At 50.4% G+C, this 17,089-nt stretch overlaps 1 protein-coding gene across 4 annotated transcripts in view; it reads right to left on the bottom strand.

The window, feature by feature from the left end:
- The window catches only part of LOC149335378 (galactose-3-O-sulfotransferase 2-like), an 87,073-nt gene that overhangs the window by 20,702 nt on the left and 49,282 nt on the right, over positions 1 to 17,089 (bottom strand). The window contains exon 1 of one of the 4 annotated variants that reach the window (XM_089552074.1): positions 9,271 to 9,729. The exons of the other annotated variants lie outside the window; for them this stretch is intronic. The gene's annotated coding sequence lies outside the window, so the exon portion shown is untranslated. Of the gene's footprint in view, positions 1 to 9,270; positions 9,730 to 17,089 lie in introns of those variants that run through there. 4 annotated transcript variants of the gene reach the window in all.

Raw genomic sequence — 17,089 nt, 5'->3', positions numbered from 1 at the left:
GTAGTGGAGGGCTCCGGAGATTTCGACCACCTGGGATTCTTTAGCGTGCACTGACATCGCACAGCACACGGGCCTCTCGAATTTCGCCTCCATCGAAATTTGACCACCGCGGCCGGAATCGAACCCGCGTCTTTCGGGTCACCAGCTGAGCACCATAACCACTGAGCCACCGCGGCGGCCCTGAAATTGCGCCCCTGGAAGCTTGTCGGAAGATAGAATTTGAAGTCAGGCTCTGGTTAAACGGGTTGTCATTTTATTGTGAAAACAGTAATTATTAATAAAATGACAACCCCTTTAACCAGAGCCTGACTTCAAATTAAATTTTCCGACAAGCTTCCAGGGGTGTCAAGGTATCCGACTCCGGTTGTAGTTTTTGTATTGTGTGCACTTCACTTTCTGCGCATCAGCGCAGATTCGTGTAGTGTCATTCCGAATATTTTCGAAGGGAAAAGCTTCTACCTGGAAGCGTAAATAGCTAAGCAGGCATGCAGTCGCACCCCTGCGATGGCCTAGTCGCTTGAGCATCCGCGTCGCATGCGGGAGATGGGGGTTCGATCCCCAGTGCCGCCGGGTATACCCACCGATAACACAATGAGTACAAGCTCTCCCCTGGCCTGATCCGTGTGAAATGTGCTTTTGACCCTATTTTGAGTAGATGTAAAAAAAAAAAAAAAGAACCTGGTGCCATGGCGATCTTTGGCCACAGATGTCCTTGCTCCATAAAGATTCATCATCATCATCATCATCACGAGACATGCAGCCGCGCTACGACACGCTCTAACGTAGATGGCATTTACGAATCTGCAAAGGATTGCGTTTTCAAGGATCAGGAGCACATTTTCCCCTTTCAAAGGCGGGGCTTTCCTTTTTCCGCATACGTGCGTGCCTTCTGGCCATGCGAGAAGCAGTCCTTGGTTGACATGAGGGGAGATTTATGCTCTTCCGCAGATACAGAGCCAGTTTTTTTTTTTTTTTCCAGGCCGCACAAGGGCGTCCAAGCCACCTACCCGACTTCGTTATTACCAGCCAGCTCCAGAAATTCGTTAAACCCGGCACTTCACTTGCCGTAAAGCTGTGCTCCCGACAGCTGTGTAGCGCTGCGTTACATTGAGGCGACGTCTATTTCTAACGACAAAAAATACCGGTCATGCGCACAGACCGCATTACCTTACGTCGCCCGGACGGCCGGATGTCGCCACGTCGCCAGCCGTTATTCGAGGCTTTTGTTCTTTTATCGTGTTGTTGATCCCGCTCCGGATCATTCGCAGTGCAGTCGTATTTGAACAGCGGCCGCTTTACGACGCGACTCTCTATTCACGACCACAGATAGTATGTATCCTCCCCATTCCGGCAATGGGCGTCCTGTCCCTGCTCTCGTTATCAACAGGGCTGACCCTTCCTTCCTCCTCCCCTCTCTCCCGCCATCATTTCTTTTTCCTCCGTCAGGGCCACAGTTCGCGTGACTCTCTTTTTGTCTACACCTATATTACGCATGCGCGCATCCTGGGGCTCGAGTTGTGCGGCGCAGCTTCCTTTTTTCGGAATTGCATGCGGTTGGCCTTTGTGCGAAACGCACGCGATGCAATTAGCGTTCACTTCCTCCTGCGTACGGAGCTCACCCCCCCCCCCCCCCCCCCCCCCCCCCCTCCAGTCAGGGCTGCGTTCGGAGAGCACATAGCCCCGGCCGAGAGTTACGGGTGGATTCAGCTCAACCGCCGTAGCGAGTTGTTTCCATGTTATGCGACGCCAAGGTAACAAAAGTTGGGGAAGTGGAGAACGTGTAAACAAAGGCACTTTCAGTGAGGGGGTTATGACTACGTCACTTGCTTTGTGGAAAAACAACTCCGTTCAGCATGTGCAATATTTACTTCACAAGCACCAAACGGCAACCTGCCGATGGGTCGGCAAGTGGTAAGGATTAACTTGCACCACCAGTGGTGCGATATAGTGAGGCCAACAACCGTGGAAACCAAGAAAAACATATAGGAATGTTGTTTTTTTCTTTACGGTGTTCGTAAATGGGAATTTATCAGTATAAGCAATTTTTTCCCTGAACGATAACTGATAAGAAAACAAAGCAGAAGATAACCAAATGCAGCCGATGGGACTCGTACACATAACCTCCGCTCGCGTATGGTGCTCTACCAACTGAGATAAGGTGGCTTTCCAATCTTACACTTTCCAGCAATGTGTGTAGCGTGTAGCCTAACTGTGGCCGTGTTGGTATAGCACCGTACGCGACCGGCCTAGGGTTCTGGGGTCGGATACCACCGGCGGGATGTGTATTTTAATTTTCTAATCAATTACGTTTCAGATAAAAAAAAACTGCTTACACTGCTAACTTGTCATTGATCAAAACCACAAAAAAAGAAAACCATTCCCCTATGTTTTTCTTTGTTTCAGTAATGTGTATGTCGTAACGAGCCGCCGATTTCCCTACCCTGGTCTGCTCAACAGATCAACAGAGTGTAGTGAAAATGTGGCCTAAATGAATTTTCAGGATTCCGCTACCGCGTAAGAGTCAACCCACAATGTAGACAGGCACGCAAAATTTCAGTCATTGCAGCAGCTAATAGAAGCAGTTACACGGATTGTAGCTGCTAATAGAAAATCTGTGCTTATAATCGGCAGCAAGTCGTCTTTCCGTTCCGCTCTACTGCAGCCGTTTCAGGCTCGTCGGCTGAGCGCCCTCTGGCCATAAATATAGCCCTCGAAATAGATCAATGAGAAGAGAAGGATTATCAAAACCCATTGGGGTTTCCTCGCACAGGTTCAAATTCTGTCAGCTGTGTCAAATACGAACGTCCAGAGAGATATGTTCCTTCATTCATCTTTCACTCTAATCTCGTCTTCGACTTCTCATATCTGCTGATGATAATAGTGATGATGATGATGACAGCCAGGGTGTCTTCGTATACACAAGGTGGGCTCAAAGACCCATTTCCCGAGCATTTCGCCCCTTTTAAGCCGAGGACAAGGCCAGGGGAAAGCTTGTACCCACTGTATCACCGGTGTGTACCCGGCGGCACTGGGCATCGAACCCCGAACCTTCGGCACACGAGGCGGATGCTCAAATCACAAGGCCACCGCTGAGGTCCTCTTCTCGTACCTGTTAGTTCTCCTTGTCCCCTTCGATGTCGCCCTCTTCACCATAGCGGGATGCTGGGGTCATTTAATGAAGACACTGATGCTTTTGCGCGCATCCTACTTCAGCTTCATCGGTTACTAAGCAGCATACACCGGCTAGCTTGCCAGAAGGTATTCCGTTAATAAGTCACGTTTTCAGCGCTTAGATTATACAGCCAGACTTCCCGTTCAGCAGTAGTTCACGGCAGGCACAACTTCACGGAAGACTTGAGTACAATGCGGCTTTGCAGCCGTCCAAAGGGCTGGACATCGCTTATTCTTAAACGGCATTTCTTTGCGAAGCAAGCGAGCAAACGCTGCGTTGTCACCACCGACGCCGCAGCTGCCCTGGGCCCTGGCTAAGTAGGTGGAGCCCATCCGACAGACAGCGACGGAGAGACCCATAAACGAGCTCGAACTGCCCCACCGCTTAGCACGCGAGCTATAGCAGCTGTCCGTGAAGAGCGGAGGACTCGTGACCGACGTCTTTCACGGCACCCGCGGAACAACAACGCATCGTCAGACGCCGCAGAAGCACATATAGCGGCCGACATGGCCAGTCAACGCGCGAAAGTCGTGATCGCCCAGAGCTAACGACACTTGTACCCCCTCGCCACCACACCTCTTCCTTTCGCCAGCTGGATGCTGTTGGAAGCGAGGGGAGAGAGGGAGGTTTGTCCCGTAGTTTACGGCACATAATAACGCCCTCTAAATCCCCTCCCCCAGCTCTCTCTTTCTCTCCGTGCTCTTTGTGAATAAACCGTACAACGAGCCGAGTAGGGGAACATGCTTTCGGCTTGTTTTACGGCACTCCCTGCTCGCGGGGCTAGCAGGTGCTGAAGTTCCTTATCTCAGGAGAGCAACGCTGAGCAGCGAACAAGGCAAGGAAGTCTTGCCGGCTACAAACGCAGCGCGCACAACAGGACGAAAAAAACGGGGATAGTACGGCGGATCTTCTGATGTAAAGCGAAGAGTTCGTTGCCCATGCGCTTACGGAAATATATGAGGTATATGAGCTTGGTATATAGTGTGAACATAAAAAGATACGGTTCCCTCTCCCCGGCACAACAGCTCCGTACTAAGGAGTGTGCACCGACGTCACAGCGAACTCATTTTGTGGTTCACAGAGGCTGCAAGCACATCTAATCAGCCCTCGTCCGGCTTGCACTACACTGAAGCTGAGCGCTGTAGCGCAAAATGGCGCCCGTGTTTGGTTTGGTCGCCCCAAAGCGACTCGGGGTATGAGGGACGTCGTAGTGGAGGGTTCCGGATAATTTTCGACCCCCTGGGGTTCTTTAACGTGCACTGACATCGCACAGTACACTGGACTTTTGAATTTCGCCTACATGCAAATGCGACCGCCGCGGCCTGGATAGCACGTCAGAAGGAGTCCTGTTGGTATACAAGCGAATAGAGGCAATAAAAGTCTCAGTAGCTGTGTGAACGATATGCGTTGTCCGCTTCTTTTCCGTTTCGGTTCACTTAGAAGTTTGGCATCGTCGCAGATCACAGCGAGATAGCTTATCGGCAGACCCACACCGAGTTCATTACTCGGTTAGCCCACCAACGCTAACGAGGAGGGGAAAAAAAAGTTTTTCACTCAGCCGGGAGCTGTTTCTGCTAAAGTTCGCCTTCATGTTCGGCTCAGCTTGCCTCGAATGGGATCTAGAGGAGCTTCATGTTTCATGGAGCTTCACTTTGAGATTACTGCGGTGACCCACATTGGAGCAATGCGAAAGCACAACATCCACACACTATATCGATGTCAGTGGCTGTTCTGACGTCCATGTACTATATCGACGTCCATGGCTATTTTGACTTGTAAGTTTGTTTGTTTCTCATGTTTTTTTTTTACATTTAACTAACTGACCAACTAAACCTCATCGCCGCCGCGGTGGCTCAGTGGTTATGGTGTTCGGCTGCTGACCCGAAAGACGCGGGTTCGATCCCGGCCGCGGCGGTTGAATTTCTTTGGAGGAGAAATTCTAGAGGCCCGTGTACTGTGCGATGTCAGTGCACGTTAAAGAACCCCAGGTGGTCGAAATTTCCGGAGCCCTCCACTACGGCGTCTCTCATAGCTTTAGTCGCTTTGGGACGTTAAACTCCATAAACTAAACTAAACCTCATCAAGCAAATTTCTCCCACGGCAACATTTTATCACACACGATCTGTCACAATCACACTCTCACACATTTATCTTCAGAGAACGACGTAATCGTGCGGACAAATTTGCGGACACTTTTTCCTGACGCGACAGAGCCATATAATGCTTTTGTATTAAAAAACAAATAGGATCGCAAGCATGAATGTCTTACAATTGAAATAAAAACGAAAGAAGCGCTATCAACGCGCACCTGCATCGGATGGAGCCTTATCTCTAAAGACGCCGCACGAGACTATCTAACGTAGTGCCCCTCAAGCCAGAGGCTACGGAAGCCAAGCTGGGCGCCCGTTCGCATCGCTCCAGCGAACAGAAGGCGATGATAAGATCAGACGCGTGTCTCAACTTCCGGCGCCGGGCCGCACTATATATATGCGGCACATTGTTGTTTGTTTTGACCCAAATGCATATCACACACCCGGCGCCGACAGTTTTGCGCTCCACGCAGGTCGCCAAAATAAAAGAAAAACAAAATTTCCCACCAGCCACAAAACAAAGGATTCAAATAATCGTTCAAGATCCGGAATACGTTTTTTCTAAATTCGACGTCACGGATTTCTGTCAGCACCTTTTCAAAATATCACTTCCAGGCGCAGCCGTACTACCGCTGCGCTGGGAGCTAAACGATTGGAGGTTCCCATACACTCAGTGGCTGTGGCGTTCGGCAGTTGATTCCAAGGTTCCGGGTTCGAATCGCCGCTACCGCGGCAACTCCGCATTCGGATGGCGGCGAAACGCGAAAAGAGCCCGTCCTCCGTGCGATGTCAGCGTAGTACGCTGAAAAACCCCGAACGGTCTCAATTATCCCCGAGCCCACCACTATGCGTCATCTCTCAAGTCAAGCCTTTTGTAGCAGGCGGTCTACGGGCTATAAGGTAAGCGAGAAAGGATACGCAGATCTTCAATCGTTGTCACTTATTCGTTTCCCCTATTACAAATACAGCAGCAGCCTCTAAGAGTAAGCTGCAAATGTCTTTCAGGGGTGAGGAATTCCCTTCACAGAACGTCTTTATCTTCCTTGGCACTTTGTTGAATGAAAGGAAGGGTTAATTCTGAATCGATTTGAAATCGACGCGACTATAGTCGAGTACAACTCAATAGCGAAGCGGAAAAGGCCCCTAAAAGGAGGCCCTGGAGCCGATGGCGTTGACCGATTTTCATAACGTCGGGGCTAACACGCGGTTAATCCTGTGTCACGTTCTTGAGTTGTATACGCGTTTTAGCACAAGGATACTCAGTGCATGTGCAGTTAATTCCAATCAGCACGCCTAATCGCGGAAAAATTTGAGTTTTTCGTGGCTCCCATGTAATGTGAACTTTCGAAGCCGGACAAAAACGCTGGTCAAAAGAAAGAAACGCGACAAGCAGAGCGCCCTGCGTTTAGGGGAGCAGAAAGTTGGGCTACTAACGCAACTAACGCAACGCAACTAACGCACTGCGTTAGTTGCAGTCGGTGCTGCGTGATACATGGCTTGACTGGAAACATTTCACTAAGTAACGCTTTCAGATATAAGCCGCGAGAGTGAATTCTTCTTACACGAGTGTTTCTTTTGCTTCTCACGAAGTATTTTAGCAAAAAACGTGTTGTTAGCTCGCGAGAATACTCGAGAAAATATTTGTGTCTTTTGCCAAAGAATTTCCGTTTCCCTCTTCGATGACTTTATGCCGAAATCAACACGAAAACTACTTCATTATTCTCGCCTGCACGAACATGTAATTATGTTTATTGCTTTTCGTTGATCACCCTGAAGCTTTGGTTCCTGAATCACGTCATAAAACCGTCTCCCGACTGCCGCCCGAGGGACAGTTCGTGAAATGTTTTCTTTTTTTCTTTTTCTTTTTTTTTTTGGAGACACACACGCCCAACACTTGTAAATGCAGCGGCTGAAAGCAAGGCAAAATGGCGCAGACGTCTTAGCAAAGCCAAGAGCAGGTCCAAAAGTTATAGTTAGCCCATAGTTCATTTTTATTGTTTTTGTTTTCGCCAGACTTTGGCGGCGCGTCGACTGCAGCCACGTGTGTGACCTGACTGCAGCAGCTTTGATCGCTTTATTGCATGCCAACATAGTGCCGTGAATTGAAAAAAAAAAAGCCGGGGGAGGGGGGGGAATCTCACTCGATCAGCTAGCAAAGTTCCGCGCGGTGATCCACCGGTGAGTAGCTTGGAAAAGCGGCAGGTGAGCTGCTTCAGCGAAGAAGCGCAGCCTTCGTTCGATATCGATGCTCGAGTTAGCGCCTGCACAGATTGCTCAGCCGCGCTACGTTCCGCGCATGCGCAGAAAGGCGGAGACTGCCCAAGGCACGCAAGCGGCAGCAACTGTTCCGGAAGTTCGCGTAGCCGTGTCTGTCCGTGAACACTGTGTAGCGTGGGTGTCACTTATTTTCTATACTTTGCCCATTTCCTTTGACACTCTTTTTTTTTATTTCCGCAGCGCGGCCTACTAAAGCCTTTTAGTTAACAGCGTGGCAAATTCGATCTCGGGAACCGCAAGTGTGGAGGCGTAAATCGATTCGGCTGCGGACACCGGACACGCAGTGAATGGCCTTCCGCTAACATTGCAATGAGTCCGTTAAGCCATTACAGGGAGATCGAAATTAAAACTGGTTGGACCCGTCCTGTGAGACCCGACAATGTTTCTCACAGTACGAGGTGATGATGCAGATGCCTTAGCGCCCAGAAGGATACGTGGTAATGCAAAAGCTGTCGGTTGACTAACACGCGTGACGCTGACTTTTATTGCAACGACGGCCTTTAAGAGGAAAAGGGCAGTTAATCATCACCCTTGCATTTGCATCGAACGTGCCCGCAATCTCATTATGTGAAAACTATGACGTCACCGCGCTGTAGCGCTTTCAGCAAAGGCGTATTGCACACGCTTGCAGCTAAAGGCGTAAAGCTGATGGTAATGGTAAGATAAAACTGTAGACAGCGAATGGCGGACCCCACTCGACTTTTATCACCTGCTAGAACTAAGATTAGTTTTCTTGCAGGTTGCTTTGTGAAATGGCAATATTAGCATCCGGCGAAGCACTCTATGAGATGCCTCTTCAAGCCATGAATTCTGTGTACAGAGGCTGTTGGAAGTGGATGACCTTTGGAATTGCAATGACAGTAGCAATCCGCTTATTCTCCCGTGAAGAAGCAGCAACGCAGCACGGCGTAGCGGAGGACTGCCAATTAATTTCGACCACATGAGGTTCTTTAGCTTCCATCGAAATCTTAGTAGAGGGGCGAGTTATATATTTGAACGCAGATTTAGCAGTTGTCGCCTACGGCACAACCTTCCAATCGCATATTGAGACGCCCTGATGCAAAACTATAGCACCAAATTTGAAAGAAATGCGCGCGATAATTATCGCAGCTTACTCACAGGAATACATCACAGTGTCGCTAAAATGCATGTTTTTTTTTGTTTTTTTCTTTATTTCAGGCGTTGTCTGACATAATGCGAAGGCCGAAAAGTAAGAGCTGGTCTGTAAAGATAAGAGGTGATCGATTTGTCCTTGCCATACAATTTATGCTACTTTTTATATGTCTTATTCTGCTGAGTAACAAACGGACGTCTGGTAAGACGAGCGCCAGAAATATTTCGCTCAGAAGCTCAGAATGAAATGCGATGCAGGTATTTAAGTTCCGAACAGCTGGCGGATGATACAAACTCTAGCACAGCGTGCAGTTGCAAATGGTTTCCGTGCCAGATGGCACTAACTCGACTGCTATTTTAAGTCTCGAGTCAAGCTAGACTTACTTAGCACATGCACCATAGATACCTTTGGAGCAACATAGTATGCGGGTCAAGTATCTGGCGGCGCACAATGGGCATTACCTTTTCGTATATGGCCTGTTTTCAGCCTTTCTGGGCTTAGTTTCAATTTACATTCGACTGAATTCAGTACAGGAAAACACTTCACTGGCACGTGACATTGAACAGAGGCCGATTAGACATCGCGGCATTTGCACTTATCGGGAGAAATGAGCTTACCGAAACACTTTTTGGTCTCTTCTTAAAAGTAGGTTCCTCAGCTCTGCTCGTAAAGCCGCACCGCTGGACCACGAAGGCAGGGTTTATTCCGTGGAGTTCGACTTTACCTCACGACACCTCACACGTGCAAGACCGCTCCGGCTTGCGGCCGAACACCAAATAAAAACCACCGCCGCCACCGACGAGAAGAATAACTGTGTCACACAACACAAAACGCGTCGCACTCAGCCTCTGACGTAAAGCCCGGTCGAACTAAAAAAAAAAAACAGCAGAAGAACGCGAACATTGCGAGCACACGAAGCAGCAGCTGCTCTCATACGCAACTGCTGCACACTCTGACACTGCTCGCTGCAAAAGAAGACCCACGAGAACACACCACGTGACGATGTGCAGGCGAGCCTAGGGCTTTCAGAGCGTGGCTTGACACACTGAGGACGACGTCCCGGAAGGATATGGAGAGAAAGGGGTGCGATGTGTGACGTAAGCACTCGGCGTCCGCAGTTGGAGATTCAAATCCGGCTCGGTGGGCGGGACAGATCACGTGTGACAGGCCGGGCGTTGGCGTGCGCCCGAAGTGGCGTCAGGCGACAGAGAGGCTATGCGGTGAGTCCACAGCTGATGCGAGGTTGATCCTTGTCGTGTGAAATTCCTGGTCGAGTCACAAGTGGGCGATGCAGGAACCAGCTGCAACGAGGGAGTCCGACCACAACACAACCGGCAGGAAACTCGCCGGCTCACTCTCCCGCAAGCCAGGACCCACGGGGTGTGGGGGCACTAGGGGAATGCCTCGGCGCGGTTTAAAATTAGCCGCCTCCTCCACCTCCACCAGAGGGCGACCGACGCGAAACAGGGAGAGAATGAAAGCGTCCGCGGTGTGACCGACGAGCTCTGCTTTTTTTTCGGGCACTCCCGACCGCTGCCGAGGTCGGGAGTGAGTGAAAGTGAAAGAGAAGCAGAGAGATTTGCCTACCGCTTTCCGCGTATCGGGGGAGGAGAGCATACAGGCAAAGGAGACGCCATGCAGCGCCCGGAGGGTCTGCAAGCCCCCGCCTCTAACAACCAGAACACTAAAGCCACGAATACGCTGAAAAAGAGTAGCCGGGGGCGAACGGAGCATTCCTTTTGAGCGTAGTCACCACCGCTCGAGTCGCCAAAGGACAGGGAGGGAGTGGGATGTGGAGAGGGCAAACGCTTCTTCCTTTACCCAGAAGAAGCAGGGGCGTCGCTCTTTCGCGAAGTACTGCAACTCGGGGCGAGTTTTGCTTTCAGTCTGCCGCCGCCGGAGAACGGGGATGCCGCCTTGGAGAGGGGGCGTTTATCGTAAGAGAGGGAGGGCGACACGCTACCGGCGCCTCGTTTGAGCCAAGTTGATGACGTGTGTACCGGTGCCGGTAAAAGGGCGTGGTGCTAAACAACGCCAGAAATCGCGATGACATCAGGATGAAAAATTCAGGGGGCACTTCGGCTCTCTAAAGTGCTGCAAGGCGAAAGCGTTTCCTGGCCACTGTTTGTTTTTATTTACTTTTTTTATTTTTCATATTTAGTTTTTATTTGTTTTTTTGCTCCTTTTCTTAATTTTATTGTTTTTTATTTTCATATCTTATTTTGATTTTCTTTTTATTTTTATTTTCCTTTTCATGACTTTACTCCTTTTATTTTATTTATGAAGCCCTGTCGGCACTCCTGCCGACGCGTCTGTCGACACGGCTGCCGACGCGTCTGCGTCGGCAGGACGGGGGAAGGCATACCGAGGCTGTTCTGAACTGAAATGACTGCCCTGGTTTATGATGAAAGGATCTGTTACTTCCAGCAAAGGTGAGACCCGGTGGTGGGGAAATGAAGTTGGGGATTCCTTGGCCTCATGTGATGATGACGCACGAATGTTTTTGTTTGGTTGCACAGGATCGTGTTTGGTCGGTACCCGGCGGGCATATCCGGCTGCAATCGGTCAGCCAGAGGTCAACAGCGCTTGCGCAAGAGTGCGAGGACGGGAAAAAAGAGACCACGAAGAAATGTTTCAAAATGCGCTCTGCGAAGCCGCGTGCCAAGGGCAGCGAAAATATGTGCGAGCAGCAGCCGGGTTGGCCATCCGCTGCTCGAACTTCCCTTGTTCTGATAGTACTTTGGTGACTGTCAGTGAATGTGATCGCCGAATGATATTACAATGAGTTAACCTGAACAATGCAAGGTAGGTGAGGAATGCGAGCGAGCTGGATTTCATGTCACACGTTGCTCTTTTGAGTAACTTGGCCGAAACATAAAGAACATGCAGGAGAATGAACACCAGCAACACGTAACTGCGACTGTGACTTGTGACATCAGTCACACATTATCCTGTGACACCTGCCGAACTCGGAGCTTCGGCGCGGGCATGTGGGACAGCTCAAGAGAGCACGCAGTTGGGCGAGTCGGTCGTTCATTATCGCAAAGATAATTGCGCAGCACACGCAAGGACGAGAAGGGTATACAAAAAGCATTCTCCACGCCCTTATGTGAGTTGCGCAGTTACCTTTATGACAAGGAGGGGTCGCATATAGCATGTGCCGATAAGATGGCGCATATGGAGATGTCGTTAATCTAATCTCTTCCCCAAGAGGCCCGCAAACGAATTTAGAGCACCCACATGCTTGCTCCCTTCATAACTAGCTAGTAAGCAAGGAAAAAAGAAGCCGACGACGTTACGGAAAACACTCTGAGGAAAGTCGTACTGGGAGTGGTCACGCGAGGCAGGAAATTGACGGCGTGGACCGACTCGCGCTTGTTTTTCGCGTCATTAAAGAAAATTACGCAACAACCTGGGCCGCTTAGCCCAGCTAGCTCCTTCTTCCTCAATCGCATCCTTGTAACTGAGGTGAGGGCAAGCGCGACCTTCCAGCAGAGCTCGGCGGGTGGATTAGCGCTATAGTGTCCCGACACTTCTAACTAGAAGAAAACAAAAAAGGCCGAATCAATTAAATATAGCAAAAAAAAAAAATGAGGCGCAAAGACAAAGCCTTTTGCTCGTGCGGTAGTTACATTGTACCGGTTTGTGGCTAGTTTCTGAGACCTTTACTAGACGCAGAGCCATGAGTTTTATGTTAATTACTCGGCCAAGGTTAGGTCCCATGAGTGAGTGCTGGCAGCATACACAAATCAGAGTACATTTTTGTTTTCAGGGTTACCGGCAGCGTTTGCCGAGGGTATTTAGGGGTTCCCAGCCGTTCTCCTGTCCACTTTTCTCTTAAAAAGATGTTCCGTCCTTACTACCTCGGTACTGACATATTTAACTGTTCATTTACTCGTTCAAGACAGAGTCGCGTGACCTTTACAAGTTTTGCCTCTAGCAGACGATCGAGAGCCCGCTCGCACGCGGCATTTACTCTAAGCAGACGGTCTTTAGAACTTACAGCAGACGACGCTTGTTCACAGCATCAGACAATCTAGACGCCGATCCTGCGTCATCTGCCAACGGCACTTGGAGGTTCCCTGGTTTTCTCCTGCCCACTTTTCTCTCAAAAAATAAGAAGAAAAAAAGTTTTCCTCCTTACTGGCTCGGTATTCACACATTTAGCTGTTGTTCATTTACCCGTTCAAGACAGAGTGGCGTGACCTTTACAAGATTTGCCTCGAGCAGACGATCGAGAACCAGCTCGCACGCGGCGTTTACTCTAAGCAGACGGTCCGTAGAGCTTTCAGCAGACGACGCTTGTTCACAGCAGCGACAATCTAGACGCCGATCTGTAGAAGCCGCATCCCATATAGGCGCTGACGCCCCATTTTCAAACAACGATCTTCCCGCTCAGTCCTGCGTCCCAGCTATGTCGTCGCCCTCCGTAAAGCAGACACTCCTTCTTCACGGAGAAGCACGCGATAAGACAAACCGCAGACTCAAGCACGCGCGCCAAGAACAGATTGAGCGGCAAAAAACAAAAAAAACAAACGGCTACCACGCTTGAGGAGCCGCAAATAAAAACGAAAAAAAAAATGCAAAGCAAGGATGCCGTCTGCGAGTGAGATAGCGGTGTCGTAAAAGGAAGCCGTCTGGAAGATAGTACGCGTCTACGCAATTGCGTACTTCAGCTTCTGTCCTCGCTTCGCCGGTCAGGGAGCTCGAGTGGACAACAAGAACTTGCCACTCGAGGCATTTGCTGCGTAGCATATATTTGACCGCAAACTTCGATCTTCATCACCTTGGTCGTTTATTACTTTCTTACTTTAATAACTTCTGAATCCCCTGACTATCTGCAGTTCATGTTTCTATTTTTTCTTTGCCGTGCTCGAGAAAGGAGTACTGATATATTTGTCGAAGCTAGAAGCGTGTCCCACCAGGCATCGGGTCCAGGAGCACCGCCGCAATGCCGAAGGAGGAAGGAACGTGGGCCGGAGACGTAGGGGAAGATGTAGGGGAAGAGAAGGAAAAACTGTAATTACATTATTTACATTATTTACATAGAGCGGGACTGAGAATGGCTCTCAGTGGAAGGGCAACGTCTTCGTCAACCGTAGTCGACTGGAGCTAGCAGGCTTCTCTCGGCCACACTCACGGCCGAGTTAAATATCGTCCGGTTTCCCCAGATCCCTGGCTGGGGAAAAATGGTCGACGAGCACTGTCCAATCGGATGGACCGAAGGGGACCTCCTTGTTACCGCCCACGGCTGGGCAGGTGCGAGCTTGTCCACTCTGTCGCAGCTGGGTCGAAGAGAGGGGAAGATTGCTGACTCATCCAGCCCCGCGGGGAAAGGAATCTCCTGAAGTCTTTCAGCAGGGGAATGAACTTGCCTCCCCGCCGATTGCCCAGAACGCGAGTCGGGGACACAGAATTCTTCAATTATCCGCCAGCGTGACGGCGCCGCCAGGTCGCCTCCGCATTCACGGTGGTTGCTCGGACAATAGCTCCTGGGCCTCGCCTGCCTTCGTCGCCGCTGCACTCCGTTCAAGGAATTTCGCTGGGGTTTTGGCTGACAATGGCCTTTGACATCCCTGCCACACTAATCCGCTGAGGCTCGGAGGGGCATTCCAAGCTTCTCACTTCCCATGGTCGTCGCGAGGTTGTCGACCTTGGCGATTGTTCACGGTAGCGGCTTGATCGGGCCCACGTGGTCCGAAGTGGACACAGGTGTGACGGGAACACACAAAGAGAACCGTCATTTTTCATTTCTTGACTTGGTCAGTGACCCAATTTTCCTTTGTGAATAAATAACACAAAGGGAGTTAAAGGGGGGGGGGGGGGGTAGAAACACAACAGCACGTCCGCCGCCCGAAGAGGTCTCGTAGTGGTTGCAGCCAACGCTGCTGCGCGCAGAGACCTGGAGTTGTGTCCGTTCGGCCTTTGGTCACAGCTGGGCCCAAAGGTTCTTCTTGCTTCGTTGACAGCTGTAACGAGCTCAACCAGCAAAGTCCAAAGCCCAACAAGCAGAAAGCGCCAAACTGACTTCAAGAACTGCCAAGCTGTTTTCGGTCAACAAAATCTCTTTAGAGAAAATGAGCTGTAGCGTGAAATTTACGTCCTCCTCCGAAAGTTGACATGTTTGACCAAACCAGAATACACAGAGCTTGTTTAGCCAAAAGGGAGGAAAATTTTCTAAAATTTTGGGGGGGTGCCGTAGCACGGTTTATGTCACAGAAAGCCACCGCCCGTGAGAGCACAAAGGGAAGGTGGAGCTGCTGAACATACATACAAAACAGAGAAAAATGATTCCCTCTAAAGCAAAAACAAAATACAAATTTGCATAGCGGAATAACGTCTGGGGAGTCAGGAAAGGGCATTACACGGGAAAGCTTCGGCTGAGGCCATCAGCGTTTCCATTACCTCGCACTTTACTGCAACGCATGTAAACTGAGTCCGGCAATGCCAATCTCCAAATTTTCGCTCTCATTTCGCATAGGAGAGTGATATGAACAAAAGACAAAAAACAAGCATTAAACTCAATATGAGATTATGCGTCATATCCGCCCCTTGCGCGGCCGCGGTCCGACAGCTGCTTTAGCAGATGAGACATTGCATAATGCTAGGAATTCCAGCTTGCCTTTCTGTACAGGAGAGTTAAATGAACAAAAGAAACAAGCATTCAACTCAAGACGGGATTATTCCTCGAATCCGTCTGCAAACAGCGTTGCGATCAGAGGAATTTACTGCTTCCTATTCTTCAGCCGCCCCCTGCGCGGCCGCGGTCCGATAGCTGCTCTAGCAGGTGCAACAGGACACAAGGCTAGGAATTTCAGCTTAGGACCCTTAACTGTTCCTCGTCCAAGTCTCGTGGTTCTGAAGTTTGGCTGACGCTCAGAAAGCAGAACGCGAGAAGGGAACGGACGAGTGCGAATGCCGTGCCAGCGTATCCGTCTCTCTCGGATCGGGTTCGCGCGTTGCGTTCTCATGGCTTGTGTTCCCACGGGGCGGGTGCGAACTCTTGAGCACCGAGGTGCCAAATTGGGGCGGCTACGCGGTTCGGATTTCAGTCGAGCAGTTAACAAGGGCCGCACTTTCCCCTTCATTAACATTCCCCGTTTGGCCACCTCTATACGCTGCCGCTCTGTGGAAACCCTCGCTGTTGGTTTGCGGGGCGCGTCACTAGCCATCGCGGAACCGTCACACGTTAAGTCGTCGGTGTTCGCCTCATTTCCAATTTGTGATCCAGCCTGCTCTGGCTCACTACCGTGAGAGTTTATAAGGGTTACAGGGTCACGTTTGCACTCTTCACCCGCGTGCTCTGCTGGCGCTGCGAATTCCGGAGCCTTCGAACTGGTGAGGACCTGCGCAGCGTTATCTCCAAGACTAAGGCCCTTTTCTTTGGGCAGCCTATCCAAGCGATTTGGGAAAATCGAGGGATGCTGCATAGGCAGGTCTTGGGAGACGGCTGCCTCGGTCAGACGCAGCTCGAGCGGGCTCTCGATCGCGACGCGGGCAGTAAGTTGGTCGTGTTGGATACCTTTCCTATCCTTATACTGGCGGTACAGCAGGCCAGAACGGAGCTGGAAAGGTATGTTCTTCCGTGACACACCTATGTCACTTTGGGGACTCAAGTTGCGTAGAGATTGGTCTTTCTCTTGCTCAGCGGTGAACGTTTCTCTGTCCACACGAAGGAGTTCGAGAAAGCCATCTGAGTGAGGCAACACTAGATTCGTAATCAGTTCCTCACCTAGCCCCAGCTCATCACTTGCGCCTGCTTCGGAAGACTCACTATAGCCTGCACTAGTGTCGGTACTCTTTACCCTTGTGCTACAAGTGAGTAAGTCCTGGGCTGGCTCGTCATTAGGTAACTCGGAGCCGTCACGGGTAAAGTCGCCGGCGTTCGCCTCATCGACAGTTTCCAATAAAGCCTGCTCTAGCTCATCACCGTGAGAATTTACAGGCTTCGGGCTTACAGGCTGAGGTTTGCCCTGTCCAACCACGTGCTCTGCTGGCGCCGCGACCTCACGAGCCTTCGAAATGGTAAGGACCTGCGCAGCATTGTCTCCAAAACAAAGGCCTTTTTCTTTCGGCAGCACATCCAAGCGATTTGAGCAAATCGAGGGATGCTGCTTAGGCAGGTTTTGGGAGATGGCTGCCTCGGTCAGACGCACCTCGAGCGGGCTCTCAATCGCGACGAGGGCAATGGGCAAAGATACGCAGTTTTCATTGCCGACTTTAATCTCTTTTCGCGCCGAAACCTCCTGATTTAATGTCGAATTCCTCTCGGCGCGCTTCGCCAGTAAAATTTGCAACTCCAAACGCATTAAAGCAAGTTGCTTTTCATCGGCTTCCTTAAGACGAAGACGTTCTTTTTCTATCCTGTCAGCCTCCTCCTTAGCGGCTTCCTTGCGGTAAAGGCGTTCTTTTTCAATCCTGTCAGCCTCCTTCTTA

The sequence above is a fragment of the Amblyomma mixtum genome, chromosome 7 (genome assembly GCF_055824585.1).
Source record: "Amblyomma mixtum isolate Tamu chromosome 7, ASM5582458v1, whole genome shotgun sequence".
In the NCBI taxonomy this organism is placed as follows: domain Eukaryota; kingdom Metazoa; phylum Arthropoda; class Arachnida; order Ixodida; family Ixodidae; genus Amblyomma; species Amblyomma mixtum.
The sequence above is the reverse complement of the archived record's forward strand: the minus strand, read 5'-3'. Positions and strand labels throughout refer to the sequence as shown.